Raw genomic sequence first — 15,437 nt, forward strand, 5'->3', positions numbered from 1 at the left:
GTGATGGGGTTTCAGGTTGTAACTGCTTTTGTGTATCCTCCCAGAGTTCATATCATACTGTTGTGTTTCGGGATGTCCTGGTTCTGTGCTGGTGGTCGGAGGATGGAGAGAGAGATCGGTAGTGGTGTCGGTGGAGAGGAGCTGGGAGAGAAATAGCTGCAAAAACAAGGCCAGTACCTGACCAATTTTAGCACTGTAATGGTTAAAAGATCTGCTCTCTTGGAATCTCGGCGGCAGTGTGAAGGTTTATTGTCTGAAGAGTATTGTATATGCACAAATTGTGCGCCTGTAGTCAATGATAAATGCATCCTACGATGTCAGACCCAGAGTAATTTATACTTGGGCGAGCATCCGTTAGAGGACTACCATTCCCTAGTAGGCAAGGTTTTGAACCAAACCGAATGTTGGGTATGCTCCCAGGTTCCTCAAGGACAGCATAATGTAGGGTTAGTCCCATTCCCCTTAAAGGTCTCTGAAGTCATTGACTTACAGGGAGGCAAACCGGTGGACAGAAAATTTAACATATCCGATTCCCCTAATTTGAAGCTCCATCAATATCAAGTAGATAAATCCCTGTTATGTTTCAACTTCACCAATCCCAACAAACCTGGGAATTGGGAAGTCACAGGAATTAATCAGACAATGACCTTCTCACTGAGAGCCGATAATGTATCTATAGACTCAGCACTTTTATACAACATTGTTACAAGTGGGAAATTCTATAGGTACAGGTATACGCGGAGTAATGTTAAAGTGATGGTTGGAAGAGTACCACCCGGGTACTGTGCGAAGATCATACAACCTGATACTTGTATTAGCCAAATGGAGGAGATAGGGATGGGATCATTCATAGAAAAGATGTGTACCGGTATCATGAAACATTCCATCCCATTCATCCTCCCAGATGATGTATATTATATTTGTGGTAGAAAAGCATCTAAATGGCTCTCTCCAAGTTCCAGTGGACTATGCTATTTGGGAAAGGTACTCCCTGAAGTCATGACTCTTGCACATAATGAAATGATTGATGTCCATAGGAACATACCTTCTCCATACCTTCATACGCATTATGAACACAGAAATAAGAGAAACATGATTCCTGGTGATGTGCATAAAGCCACTCAAATGATAAGTGAGACGACTGGCTTCCAGATTTTAGTTGCACTTGATCCCACCAGGATTGCTCGGGGATCTCTAAATTTTAGGTATATTCAAGATCTCGCAAAATTAATAGATAATATCACCAAGCTATATGATGACACCTTTAGGTACACTGGTAAGGAGTTGCAAGTGTACAAGAAAGAGCTGGTCCAACATCGTTTAGTGCTGAATTATTTAACTGCTGTCACTGGAGGGTATTGCGTAACCCTAGCCACCCAGTTTGGTGTTAAATGTTGTACTTATATCACCAATAGCACTAGTGACCACAAGGAGGTGATAGACCGGAAAATGGATGAAATTCTGCAGTTGAAATGGGAATTTCGGAAGAACCATAATGCTTCAATCGCTGAAGTGGAGGAACAGGTTGAAGAGTGGTTCTCCTGGTTGAACCCTATGAAATGGTTCTCGGGTCTAGGAGAGTGGGTCCAAGGACTGATTGCGAGTATAGGGAAACTCCTGATCCTAGTGTTGGTGGTCATCCTAATAATTGGCATATGTATCAGATGTGTTCCAGCAGCTATGAAGTGTGCAAAAGGTTGTTCCAATGGAAACCAGGAAAATGAAATAATGATGGTAGTTACCCATGATGCTGTGAATACTAATGTAACTAATACCCTACATTATAACCCTGAATTAGAGAGTATGATCTAATGTTTGCTTGCATATTGCCATGTATAATAAAGTATTGTCAATGTTTCTTTAGAACACCCTAGTTTAAATGTAGTCTTCATCTCCCCTTTCTTCCAAGGTTGTCCTCTCCATGGAGTGGTGCTTTCCCACACTAGCTCCCCATTGGTCCTCGACTTAGAGTCCACGTGGTATGCATACAAGGGGCTACTTTATGTCCCCAGGGGCGCATTATTCAACGATTCCAATGACAAGACGGAGTCATATCGTTAAGAACATTGAACAATACTTTATAATACAGTGTCCACATGAAATAAGATCCGAATGATAGTAGAAGTCCCATAAGAACACGTACCTTGTAATGGTGTGATTTGGATTTGTTTAGCAGTGCATAAAAGTGTTATTAATGCTATTTCAAAACATCTTAAAATGAAGTCTCTAAACAATTCAAAATTATCCTTATGGGTTAGGTGCATTCCCACATCTAACATATGGTCACAACCTCTTCAGTCTGGCCTGTGGTGTGCACATAAGGCTAGTTTTATGTCCCTTCCCCCAAGAGCGCTTCATTGATGGGTAAATTAACAACTCATGCCATCCCATAACAATAACATTAACTAATGTCTTATAGTATGGCTAATCAGATAACCAATTATTAATTGTTGCTTGCGTATGGTTATAGCGTATAATTGCTATCAAAGGGTGGACTGTCGAAACCGTATAAATTGGTTGCGATCGCTTAATTGCGCACGAATCGCAACACGACATCCATTGGACGATTTGATCGTCCACGGCCATTTTATGCGAACACAGGCTCCCGCCGCATTTGCGCACGTGCAATTGCACATGCTCGCTATACATGCACACACATCCCATGCCCCCGCAACTCATCATATTGTAAATGGCGAGCCATGCTTCTGTGCTCACAACAGTTAAGCGCCATTTTTACATTACATAAACACATAAAGTTAGTACAGCAATACTGTTTAAATACTGTTTTGCGTTTCAATCGCATAGCCAGCTTTTAAGTATTATTGTCGGAAACCTTACCCCGACGGACAGCAGCCTTTCCTTACAATAAACTTATATCCCATTTAACCCTAAACTGACTGAGATACGCACAATGCTATGTGTTTTAAAGGTATACAGTGAATGTTACATTTTAAATAGCAGTTATATGATATCTGGGATTAGGAATAAGATAAATGTGTCATGAGTAGTATCTACCGATTTCCCTCTGTCTCAACAGGAATATGAAACCAACAGAATGAATATGGAAGGGATCACTATCGAGTTTTGAAGACCTGCCAAGAATTATACTCTATACTGTATAAATCACCGTACACCTCCCCTGTAGATTTGCATGCCAAATGTTAGTACAAAGGGATTTTTTTAACAGTTCAACCTCCAGTGACGTCAACCATTTACTAACAAATGAATAGCAACAACCATTGTGACTCAGTAATAAAGGGCCAATAGGGAACCCCTCTGAGTATTCAGCTTATGTTCAAAGGTAATGGTACACCTATAAATTGCCATGCAGTCTGGATCCCAGCCCCTTTTCTTTGCTTCCTTTTTCCCTGCCTGACCCTAAAGAAACACACAGCAATCCTGATGGACAGCTGTTAGTCTAGGATCCAGACCGCATGGCGAAATATTGGTAATTGTATCTTTGGGCCTGATTCAGACCCACTCGCAAGCGGCTGTCCGCTCGCAAGTGGGTCGATGTTCTGCACTGAGCATGTGCACGATGGAGGGAGCTCCGTCGTGCGCATGCGCCAGATGCAACGAGCGAAGGATTTTCCTTCGCTCGTAGTGTCTCTTCAAAGGGGGCGTGCTGTCGATGTTGACTGACAGCACGCCCCCTTTGGTGGGCGTGCCGGGGGCGTGCCTCCCTGACGGGGGCGCTCCCACGGGAACGCCTCCCGTCAGAAGCCGGCCCACTGACATCACTAGTGATGTCAGTGGGAGTGATTTTGGCTCTGATAGAGCCAAAATCACTCCGAGCCTTGTGGTTGAAAAACTCAACCACAGGCTTTTGTACGCAGTTTCGATGGTCGCGATGGTCAAGACCATCGCGGCCATCAAACTGCACGCTCGTATAGCCTGTGGGTGGTGACCCACAGCTATACGAGCGTCCAGCAGGACGCTCCATTTTCATGGAGGGCGGCCCTCATTCAGAGCGTGCGCTCTGCTTAGAGCGTACGGCTCTGAATGAGGGCCTTTGTCTTTATCCTGTATATAGATGCATTGTATAGATTAAGGCTGATTATACCCTTTTTACAATATAGTATCTTTGTGTGTGTTGGAACCGCCAACTGTTTCTGTGTGACAAAGTTATTTTATATTGAAATGGGAGGTATGGGCTATCTGGTCTGTGCAATCAAATCTCTCTAATATCGATGCTGTTCAAACGGTATCAATAGTACGTATCAGCGCATATAGAATAAGATTATATATGGCGCAATATCTGGAAGTGCACTGATCATTACACCAAGCATACTGGAAGAGAAGTAGTACTGTGTATGTGTCAGCGCATACAGAATAAGATTATATATGGGGCAATGTCTGGAAATGTACTGATCATTACACCCAGCATACAGGAAACGAAGTAGTACTGTGTACATGTCAGTGCATACAGAATAAGATTATATATGGGGCAACATCTGGATGTGCACTAATCATTACACCCAGCATACAGGAGGAGAAGTAGTACTGTGTACGTGTCAGCACATACAGAATAAGATTATATATGGGGCAATGACTGGAAGAGCACTGATCATTACACCTAGCATACAGAAAGAGAAGTAGTACTGTGTACGTGTCAGCGCGTACAGATTGAGATTATATATGGGGCAATGTCTGGGAATGCACTGATCATTACACCCAGCATACAGGAGGAGAAGTAGTACTGTGGACGTGACAGCACATATAGAATAAGATTATATATGGGGCAATGTCTGGAAATGCACTGATCATTACACCCAGCATACAGGAAGAGAAGCAGTACTGTGGACGTGACAGCACATACAGAATAAGATTATATAAGGGGCAATGTCTGGAAATGCACTGATCATTACACACAGCATACAGGAAGAGAAGTAGTACTGTGGATGTGCCAGTGCATTCAGATTAAGATTATATATGGGGCAATGTCTGGAAGTGCACTGATCATTACACCCAGCATACAGGAAGATAAGTAGTACTGTGGACGTGACAGCACATACAGAGTAAGATAATATCTGGGGCAATGTCTGGAAGTGCACTGATCATTACACAAAGCATACAGGAAGATAAGTAGTAGTGTGTACGTGTCAGCGCATACAGAATAAGATTATACAGTATATGGGGCAATATCTGGAAATGCACTGATCATTACACCCAGCATACAGGAAGAGAAGTAGTACTGTGGAAATGTCAGCACATACAGGATAGGATTATATATGGGGCAATGTCTGGAAGTGCACTGATCATTACACCCAGCATACAGGAAGAGAAGTAGTACTGTGGACGTGCCAGTGCATTCAGAGTAAGATTATATATGGGGCAATGTCTGGAAATGCACTGATCATTACACCCAGCATACAGGAAGAGAAGTGGTACTGTGTCCGTGTCAGCGCATACAGAATAAGATTATATATGGGGCAATGTCTGTAAATGCACTGATCATTACACCCAGCATACAGGAGGAGAAGTAGTACTGTGTACATGTCAGCGCATACAGAATAAGATTATATATGGGGCAATGTCTGGAAATGCACTGATCATTACACCCAGCATACAGGAGGAGAAGTAGTACTGTGTACATGTCAGCGCATACAGAATAAGAATATATATGGTGCAATGTGTGGAAATGCACTGATCATTACACCCAGAATACAGGAGGAGAACTAGTACTGTGGATGTGACAGCACATACAGAAAAAGATTATATATGGGGCAATGTCTGGAAGTGCACTGATCATTATACCCAGCATACAGGAGAAGAAGTACTGTGTACATGTCAGCGCATGCAGAATAAGATTATATATGGGGCAATGTCTGGAAATGTACTGATCATTACACCCAGCATACAGGAAGAGAAGTAGTACTGTGGACGTGACAGCACATACAGAGTAAGATTATATATATGGGGCAATGTCTGGAAATGCACTGGTCATTACACTCAGCATTCAGGAAGAGAAGTAAGTAATGTGTACATGTTAGTGCATACAGAATAAGATTATATATGGGGCAATGTCTGGAAATGCACTGATCATTACACACAGCATATATTAAGAGAAGTAGTACTGTGTACGTATCAGCGCATATAGAATAAGATTATATATGGTGCAATATCTGGAAGTGCACTGATCATTACACCAAGCATACTGGAAGAGAAGTAGTACTGTGTATGTGTCAGCGCATACAGAATAAGATTATATATGGGGCAATGTCTGGAAATGTACTGATCATTACACCCAGCATACAGGAAGCGAAGTAGTACTGTGTACGTGTCAGCACATACAGAATAAGATTATATATGGGGCAATGTCTGGAAGAGCACTGATCATTACACCCAGCATACAGAAAGAGAAGTAGTACTGTGTACATGTCAGCTCATACAGAATAAGATTTTATATGGGGCAACGTCTGGATGTGCACTGATCATTACACCCAGCATACAGGAGGAGAAGTAGTACTGTGTACGTGTCAGCACATACAGAATAAGATTATATATGGGGCAATGTCTGGAAGAGCACTGATCATTACACCCAGCATACAAAAAGAGAAGTAGTACTGTGTACGTGTCAGCGCATAGAGATTGAGATTATATATGGGGCAATGTCTGGGAATGCACTGATCATTACACCCAGAATACAGGAGGAGAACTAGTACTGTGGATGTGACAGCACATACAGAAAAAGATTATATATGGGGCAATGGCCCTCATTCAGACCCACTCGCAAGCGGGCGCACGTACGTTAGGCGTACGTACAAAATTATTTAAATTCAATGGCTCGCTCGTATTTTCTTTCGCATCTAAAATTCCTCCCTAAACTCAGGCGACCCCTCCTCTAACTAACGAGCGTGCGAAATAGCGAGCGTACATACCGGAAATGGCTTGAAGGGAACGCACGCACAAGTATAAACCGGAAGTGGCCTTGTCAGATGTCGATTACCTGCTCCTTTATTCTGCCTACCTCCATCAATCGTATCATGCCAATCAATGTATCAATTAGCTTAATTGTTGTTGTTTTTTCAACACAATGCAAGAAACTTTACTCTTGTCCGTGTTTGTGTTTACCCGCAGAATACGTACGGATGGAACATTCGCTTTTATTGTTCAAAAAACATGTGAACCACAATTAAACAATTGTACTATTGCTGTGGATCCCCGCATATTTCCCGGGGTTCATTTCTTTATTTAAATGTGCTTACGCATGTCACTGCATCAAGCCTATCATAACTCTCCAGAGATTTCTGGCCCTGTTGAACACATGACTCATACACTAACCAATAAAATTGCTCCTGTTAATTTCCAAAATACATTAGCCAATCAGAAATTTTTTGCACACTTTATCAAAAATGTTTTGTATGAAAAACACCATTGCCATCATGAGAGCCTCCGCATTCACCAGGCGCGAGCTGCTGGTGCTTACGGAGGTGATGGATCGCCGTATCACCAGCCAGCCTCCACCCATCACCAACCGGCAGAAGCGCTCCGCGTATGCGGAGGCATGGTCCCGCCTGCGGTCCTTCGGTTCACGCCGCAACATCGGGCAGCTGGAGCGCAGGTGGTCAGACCTGCAACGGCGAACGCCCCGCTTGCTGGCATGCTTTCGCATGCAGATACAGGAAAGTAAGTGTTTTGTATTGTGGTTTTCATGTTTGTGTTTGTGGGGCAAACTGCGTGTGCATGTTTTCCTGTCTGTCCTATTTATTATTTGTCCTCATATCTGCGTGTGCATGTTTTCCTGTCTGTCCTATTTATTATTTGTCCTCATATCTGCGTGTGCATGTTTTCCCGTCTGTCCTATTTATTATTTGTCCTCATATCTGCGTGTGCATGTTTTCCTGACTGTCCTATTTATTATTTGTCCTCATATCTGCGTGTGCATGTTTTCCTGTCTGTCCTATTTATTATTTGTCCTCATATCTGCATGTGCATGTTTTCCTGTCTGTCCTATTTATTATTTGTTCTCATATCTGCGTGTGCATTTTTTCCTGTCTGTCCTATTTATTATTTGTCCTCATATCTGCGTGTGCATGTTTTCCTGTCTGTCCTATTTATTATTTGTCCTCATATCTGCATGGCCATGTTTTCCCTCTATTTTTGATTTTTTCATTCTACTCCTATTTGCATGTTTTTTGTTGGTGGTTTTTTTTTTTTTGGGCCCCGGATTTGGCCAGAAACTAACCTCAATTTGTTTGACATATTTTAGGTGGACAGCCAAGACTATGCCGTCACCGTCCGGCCAGACGGCGTTCCCGCCCACTATCCCCAACCCCCAGCCAACACTCCACCCCAAATATTTCCCCTATACCCCACTCCTCCCCAGCCTTCCAAGACCCTCTCCCGGAACTGTCGGGCCTCCTTCCCCTCCGTCCCACTTCCCCCTCTCCTCCACCCACCCCTCTTCCAATTACCCCCTCCCCAGAGTCCGTCATTACCCCTCCCCGTTCTTTGGGGAATGAAGGCTCCTCCGAGGAAGAACATGGAGGGACTTCCGGATCTCCCGTTTTGGCTCCCGGTATGTTTTTCTTTCGCATTTTTTTTAAGCACAAACTGTTTGTATGTAATCATGTGTCGTGCCTTTATTCGTGATTTTTTGGTTTACTTTTGGTGATTTAGCAGTTTGCCTTTACCTCTTCCTGCTGATTTCAACATACACATATCACACCTGTGGGAATTTGTACATAGGCCTTGTATTTTTGGCAGCACCCCCTTTTTGTTTTGGTTTCTTTTTTTTAGGTTTAGGAGTGATTTCGTTGTGTTTTTGTTTTTTTAATGTGGATTCCCTATTGTTTTATTAATCCACACACTTTTCTCACCCACAGAGGAACAGAGGCGTCGGCAAGAGGTGGACGAATGTGTTGCCCAGATGCGCCAACATGTCATTGGCGTTCTTGTGGGCCTTGACCGGCTGTCTGGCATCCTTCGCCAGTATTTTTTTTTGTTTTTTTTCGTTTTCTAAATAAATTTTTTATTTCGAATATACGTTCTGGCTCATTCTTTTTTTCCAAAACAAAATAGTTTTCCCTGACATAAGTAGACTGTTCCTGCAAGGATTTCCCTTTTTTAAAAGTTAGATTGTGTTTTGTATTTGTATGTAAAACAGCCACAAGAAACACATAACAGTAACAATGTCATTTCCCTTTTTGGGTGTAGTGTCAATTAGATATTTCTACATTTTACAGGTTCCTAGTTGGTGTGCAAGCTGCTTAGGCCAATCTTCCAAATCCAAAGGTTTGGACAGGCTTCCTTTTGGTGTGGGTTGGGAACCTGAAAACATATTTCAGTTTACATCAACTGGTGTCAGTACTGGATTACCCCTTAGTCAAATGTAAGGTGTGTTAACCTGGTTACACTTGCTGTTAACGTCCAAAAAAAGGAAGACCATTTCACTCTCCAAACATTTATTCACAACATAAATGAGAAATCAAAGTGGTCACTCCCAAAAAAAAACACAGTGATAATCTCAAATACAACACATACAAATAAAATATTTAAATAAAAAAAACAATCAAGAACTGGTTGACGAAGGACCATGCCAACATGATTCCACAAACATGGTGTTGCGATATGGGTTCCAGAATATATGCCCAAAATCAGCAGATCCAGGTTTGGTAAGGGTAGCAGGAAGTAGTGAGCGTTGGAGTGCCAAAGATTATGTGAACAAACAGAAGATGGTGAAAAAAATAAAAATAAATTAGATGTTCGCAAACAAACACAAACACATTAGGTATAAACACTGTAGTTTTGGTAAAACTTACCTAAAAAATCTGGCCACCACATCATCGCGTATGGCCCCCCACATACTGACCTCCGACCAACCTCGGGGGGGCCATCCTCAGGTAAGGCATCCTCTGGCTGCATTGGGACACCACTCCTTATGGCGATGTTGTGAAATATCCCACACAGGACCACAATTTTCGACACCATATCCGGCAAATACATGAGCTCGCCACCAGAGCGGTGGAGGCATCTGAATCGGCCTTTTAAAAGGCCGATACAGCGCTCCACCACTTGCCTGGTGGCTGTAAGTGCGGAATTATACTCACTTTGTGGGCCTGGTGTGGGAGCCAAATAAGGAGTGAGCAGCCAGGACATGCAAGGGTATCCACTGTCTCCTGTGAAAAATAAGAGACAACATCAGGAACACTGTGTATCAAGCTTAACATTGTTATGTACTAAAGGTCTCCACTTACCCAGAAGCCACGCATCACCAGCTTGTAGGTTGGTTAATTTCTGCCATATCCCTGATTGCCGGATGACGAAGGAGTCATGTGCACTTCCTGGTAATTTAGCATTCAGGGACAGGATCTGGAGGAAGGCATCACATACCACCATTACATTCAGGGAGTGATAGTGTTTCCTGTTTCTAAATATTGCCTCCAGCCATGCTGGAGGCTGAAGTGGTATGTGAGTACCATCCACAACCCCTATGATGTGTGGGAAGCCAGCTATTTGGTAAAAATTGGCCTTGGCCACACTAAGGGCACCCATATCCAAAGGCATTTGAATAAAATGATGGAGGTGCTTGAAAAGTGCCTCCATCACTGCCCTCAGGATCCGGGAAAAGGAGGATTGGGAGATGCCCGCCACTATTCCCACCGTTGTTTGAAATGATCCCGAGGCACAGAAATGTAACACCACCATAAATTGCGTCAGTGGTGGTATTGCTGTTGGACTGTCAATTTGCCGCTCAAGATCACTTTCTATTAATGAGAGAGTGTCTATGATGATTTTGGGAGGTAGACGGTAGCATCTTAAAACCTCATCATCGGGCATTCCAAAAAGGGTGACACGTGTTCGAAATATCTGGGGCCTTGCATGCCTACGATGCCTACGCCTGGGACGAGATTGAGGTTGGTCGGCTTCCGGGAGCAGGGCCAGAACAATTCGACCCAGATCTACCTGAAATTCAAAGTTTACAATGTAAGGCTTTTGAGCCCTACCCCAAAAGTAACATAAAACAACTTAGCTTTATGATACCATCCATAGCTGCTTACATGCCGGGGTATTGTCATGATACGTCAAAACTGTAAACAAGCCAAAAATTATACATCAAAAATTTACAGGGTGAATTTATGTTTGTCAAATTGGTGCAAGCCAAAACATAAAATAGGCGAAACACACATTTGGGCATCGATCAAAACGACATTGCACACCGTACATCAAATAGGGGTCAAATGTAAGCCAAAAATGGAAAAGGGAAAACAAAAACTGGTTTACATGATGAATAAGCATCCCAAAATGCGCTAATTTGTTCGCAAATGCAAGTCACTAGACCAACAGTGAAAAATGCGCTAATTAGTTCGCAAATGCAAGAAAAATAATGGACTTACCAAGAGCTAATATAAAAGATTTCCCTCAAAAAGGTCTTTGGGTCCGCAAGCCAAAAAAATCTAAAAGAGATGAAATTAGTGTTAAGCTGAAAATATTAAATTAAAAACAAGAAGTAGACACCAATTGGCCACAAGTTAGACTTCACCAAACTTACCAAATCAGGAAACGAGGCCCAAAAAAAACAACAAAAATGCGAACGGATAAAAAAATAAACTGTAGCAAACCCAAAAAATGCCAAAATCCGCCAAATCCTCCAACCGTAAACCACAAACTCCAACCAACTTAACCGCCAATAATCCAACAACGCAACCTCGAATCCACACACACCAAGCCATAAATAGTGTTTATTTTCCCGCACAAATTAAGGATGAATCATAGGGACGCACAATCAATGATGCGGCCGCAAACTAAGGACGCATGTATAAATAGGTCACGAAATCACATAGAATTTCTGGATGATTTCATGCTGGAAGCAGAGACATGGCTTCAGACCAGGGAAACAATGGGCAAAATTCCGGCGGTAAGGCCTTCATGCATTTTGTCTCAATGATTATTTTCAAACATAATATTGTGCAAGTTGTGAAGTGGCTAAATCAGCATATTTACCCAAATAGGTGAGGACGATGACATGGAAGAGACTGCTGGCCCCAGTCAACCCGCCAAAGCTGCCCCAAAAAAAAGGCAGCCACAATTCACAAGAAATGAGATGGAGGTTTTGATCCAGAAGTGTGTTGACATCCTGCCCCAGGCAGACAGGAATATGAGCCAAAGCCAGAAGGGGAGAATGTGGGAGGAGGTCGCCATTGCTGTCAATAGGGTGGGTGATTATGTCCGTCTAGCCCGGGATGTCAAAAGGCGGTAAGTAAACACTTTCCCACCCTATAAACAAGCCCCATTTTAAACAAAAGGATAATGGTTCCAATTTCATTCCACAGATGGGGCGACTTCAAAAATTCGTCTCAAGCTAAAACTTGCCGACAGAGCTAGGCATGCAAGGGGGACAGGTGGGGGTCCCACCCCTGTGTCATTGGAGTTGACAGACTTAGAAGAGCTGGCACAGGGGTGTGTGCAGCCTGTGGAGGTGTTTGGCGTGTCCAACATGGATACGGACATGCCAGACTTTGAGGCTCCTCATGTTGGCCCAGGTAAGTCTTGTGATGTCACCAACTCTGAAATGCTATTGTGCCAATATGTAGATTCTAATGTGACTCTTTTCTCATTTTTCCAACAGAGACACAGGCGGATGAGTCTGCTCCAGAGGGGAGCCTTGGCCGCAGAATTTCTGCTGGCTCTGCAGGGGAGGAACCAGTACATCCGGCTGAGGACCCTGCAGAAGCCAGTCCAGGGCGTGCCCCCTCGCAGGCAGTGGGCCTCCTCACAGAACTCAATTTAGAATCGGATTTCCATACGGAGATTCTGCAGAGGATGGACGCCAGTCTGATACGGGTGGCTGAGGCCCTGGAGCAAAATGCTGCGGCCAACGTGACCATTGGTCAGGCCCTGGCGGAAAATACCAGGGCCAACATCCGCATCACCGATGCCCTGGAGCAGCTCGTTCACCAGCACATGGTGGAGCCGACCTCCCTTCCTGCCGGAACATCAGGATCCTCCACCTCTGGCACAACATCAGCCAATCCTCCAAATGTGCCTAGCCCTGTGCCTAGTCCAGAGGCCACAACATCTGCCTCTGGACAGGCCAGCCCGATGGCATCCCGGACCCAGTCTGGCGCCCACCCTCCCCCATCCAAACGGGCGAAAAAACGGTGACAGCAATGGCGACTTTTCCCACACTCCTTCTGTGCTTGGCTCATATTCCTTTCTGGTCAAAACTTTCCTCTCCTTTCTTGTGAAATGTTTTTAATTTATTTTTGTACGTTTATGTTAGCAGTTATTGATTATTTATTTTTGTGAAAAAGTATCTTTGCCAGAAAAAAGGCAACAAAATATTATGCCAATTGGTTTGTGTTTAAACAATAAATTTATGATAAAAATCTGACATTGTATTGTGACATTATTGTACAAATGGGTTACATTTAATCCTGGCCCTAAAGGCAAAAACTGACAAAAAAAACAATTTCATTTTTTAAAAAAAAGGCCTCTTGAAGGAACGTTTAAAAATTCACATAACGATGCAAATTCCACAGTAAAACAAAAAAGGGGAGCTAATTAAAACATGATAAAATTATTGTCACAATAGGCCATAAACAACAAATTGAGGCCAAAATAAAACCCAAAAAATGTACGCAAATTGATTGTGTAATCCTGACATTAGCAGGTATGATTTCCACCTGCGTACGCTTTTCTGCTATCCCAATAAACTGCTTTCCAAACACATACCAAACCGGTTTTCAATACAACACTAATTGCTTTTGTGACCACCCGCGATTAATCGCTGCAACATCGTGGAGTCCCGGGACGGAGGAGAAGGCCATCGCCAATGTGGTCGAGTAATCCAGACCCTAAACTGTGCGAGCATTTTGAAGGGAAAGAGGATGTTCCAGTGACGTATGAGACGGTCCGAACACATTTGACGTTCGCATCTGCTAATGTATGTACGCCCAAAAAACGCCTCGCCACGCCTGCGTTTTTCCATCTCCACTCCCGTCAACACCCAAAAACGCCCTGTTCTGTCAATCACATTTGACATGTCACTTCCTGTACGCTATTTTAGGAACGAGAGAAAAAAAGCTCGCAATCTGCCGTACGCACATGCGCAGTGTAACACCGACGCATGCGCAGTTAGTCAACATCGGAACGCAACGAGCGTACTGTTGTTAACGTGCGGCTCTGAATGAGGGCCAATGTCTGGAAGTGCACTGATCATTATACCCAGCATACAGGAGAAGAAGTACTGTGTACATGTCAGCGCATACAGAATAAGATTACATATGGGGCAATGTCTGGAAATGCACTGATCATTACACACAGCATATATTAAGAGAAGTAGTACTGTGTACGTATCAGCGCATATAGAATAAGATTATATATGGCACAATATCTGGAAGTGCACTGATCATTACACCCAGCATACAGGAAGAGAAGTAGTACTGTGGACGTGACAGCACATACAGAGTAAGATTATATATATGGGGCAATGTCTGGAAATGCACTGATCATTACACTCAGCATTCAGGAAGAGAAGTAAGTAATGTGTACATGTTAGTGCATACAGAATAAGATTATATATGGGGCAATGTCTGGAAATGCACTGATCATTACACACAGCATATATTAAGAGAAGTAGTACTGTGTACGTATCAGCGCATATAGAATAAGATTATATATGGCGCAATATCAGGAAGTGCACTGATCATTACACCAAGCATACAGGAAGAGAAGGAGTACTGTGTATGTGTCAGCGCATACAGAATAAGATTATATATGGGGCAATGTCTAGAAATGTACTGATCATTACACCCAGCATACAGGAAGCGAAGTAGTACTGTGTACGTGTCAGCACATACAGAATAAGATTATATATGGGGCAATGTCTGGAAGAGCACTGATCATTACACCCAGCATACAGAAAGAGAAGTAGTATTGTGTACATGTCAGCTCATACAGAATAAGATTATATATGGGGCAATGTCTGGAAGAGCACAGATCATTACACCCAGCATACAAAAAGAGAAGTAGTACTGTGTACGTGTCAGCGCATAGAGATTGAGATTATATATGGGGCAATGTCTGGGAATGCACTGATCATTACACCCAGCATACAGCAGGAGAAGTAGTACTGTGGACGAGACAGCACATATAGAATAAGATTATATATGGGGCAATGTCTGGAAATGCACTGATCATTACACCCAGCATACAGGAAGAGAAGTAGTACTGTGGACGTGACAGCACATACAGAATAAGATTATATATGGGGCAATGTCTGGAAATGCACTGATCATTACACACAGCATACAGGAAGAGAAGTAGTACTGTGGATGTGCCAGTGCAATCAGAGTAAGATTATATATGGGGCAATGTCTGGAAGTACACTGATCATTACACCCAGCATACAGGAAGATAAGTAGTACTGTGGATGTGCCAGTGCATTCAGAGTAAGATTATATATGGGGCAATGTCTGGAAGTGCACTGATCA

Source organism: Taudactylus pleione, unplaced genomic scaffold, assembly GCF_031769625.1.
Source record: "Taudactylus pleione unplaced genomic scaffold, aTauple2 ptg001191l, whole genome shotgun sequence".
Lineage (NCBI taxonomy): Eukaryota > Metazoa > Chordata > Amphibia > Anura > Myobatrachidae > Taudactylus > Taudactylus pleione.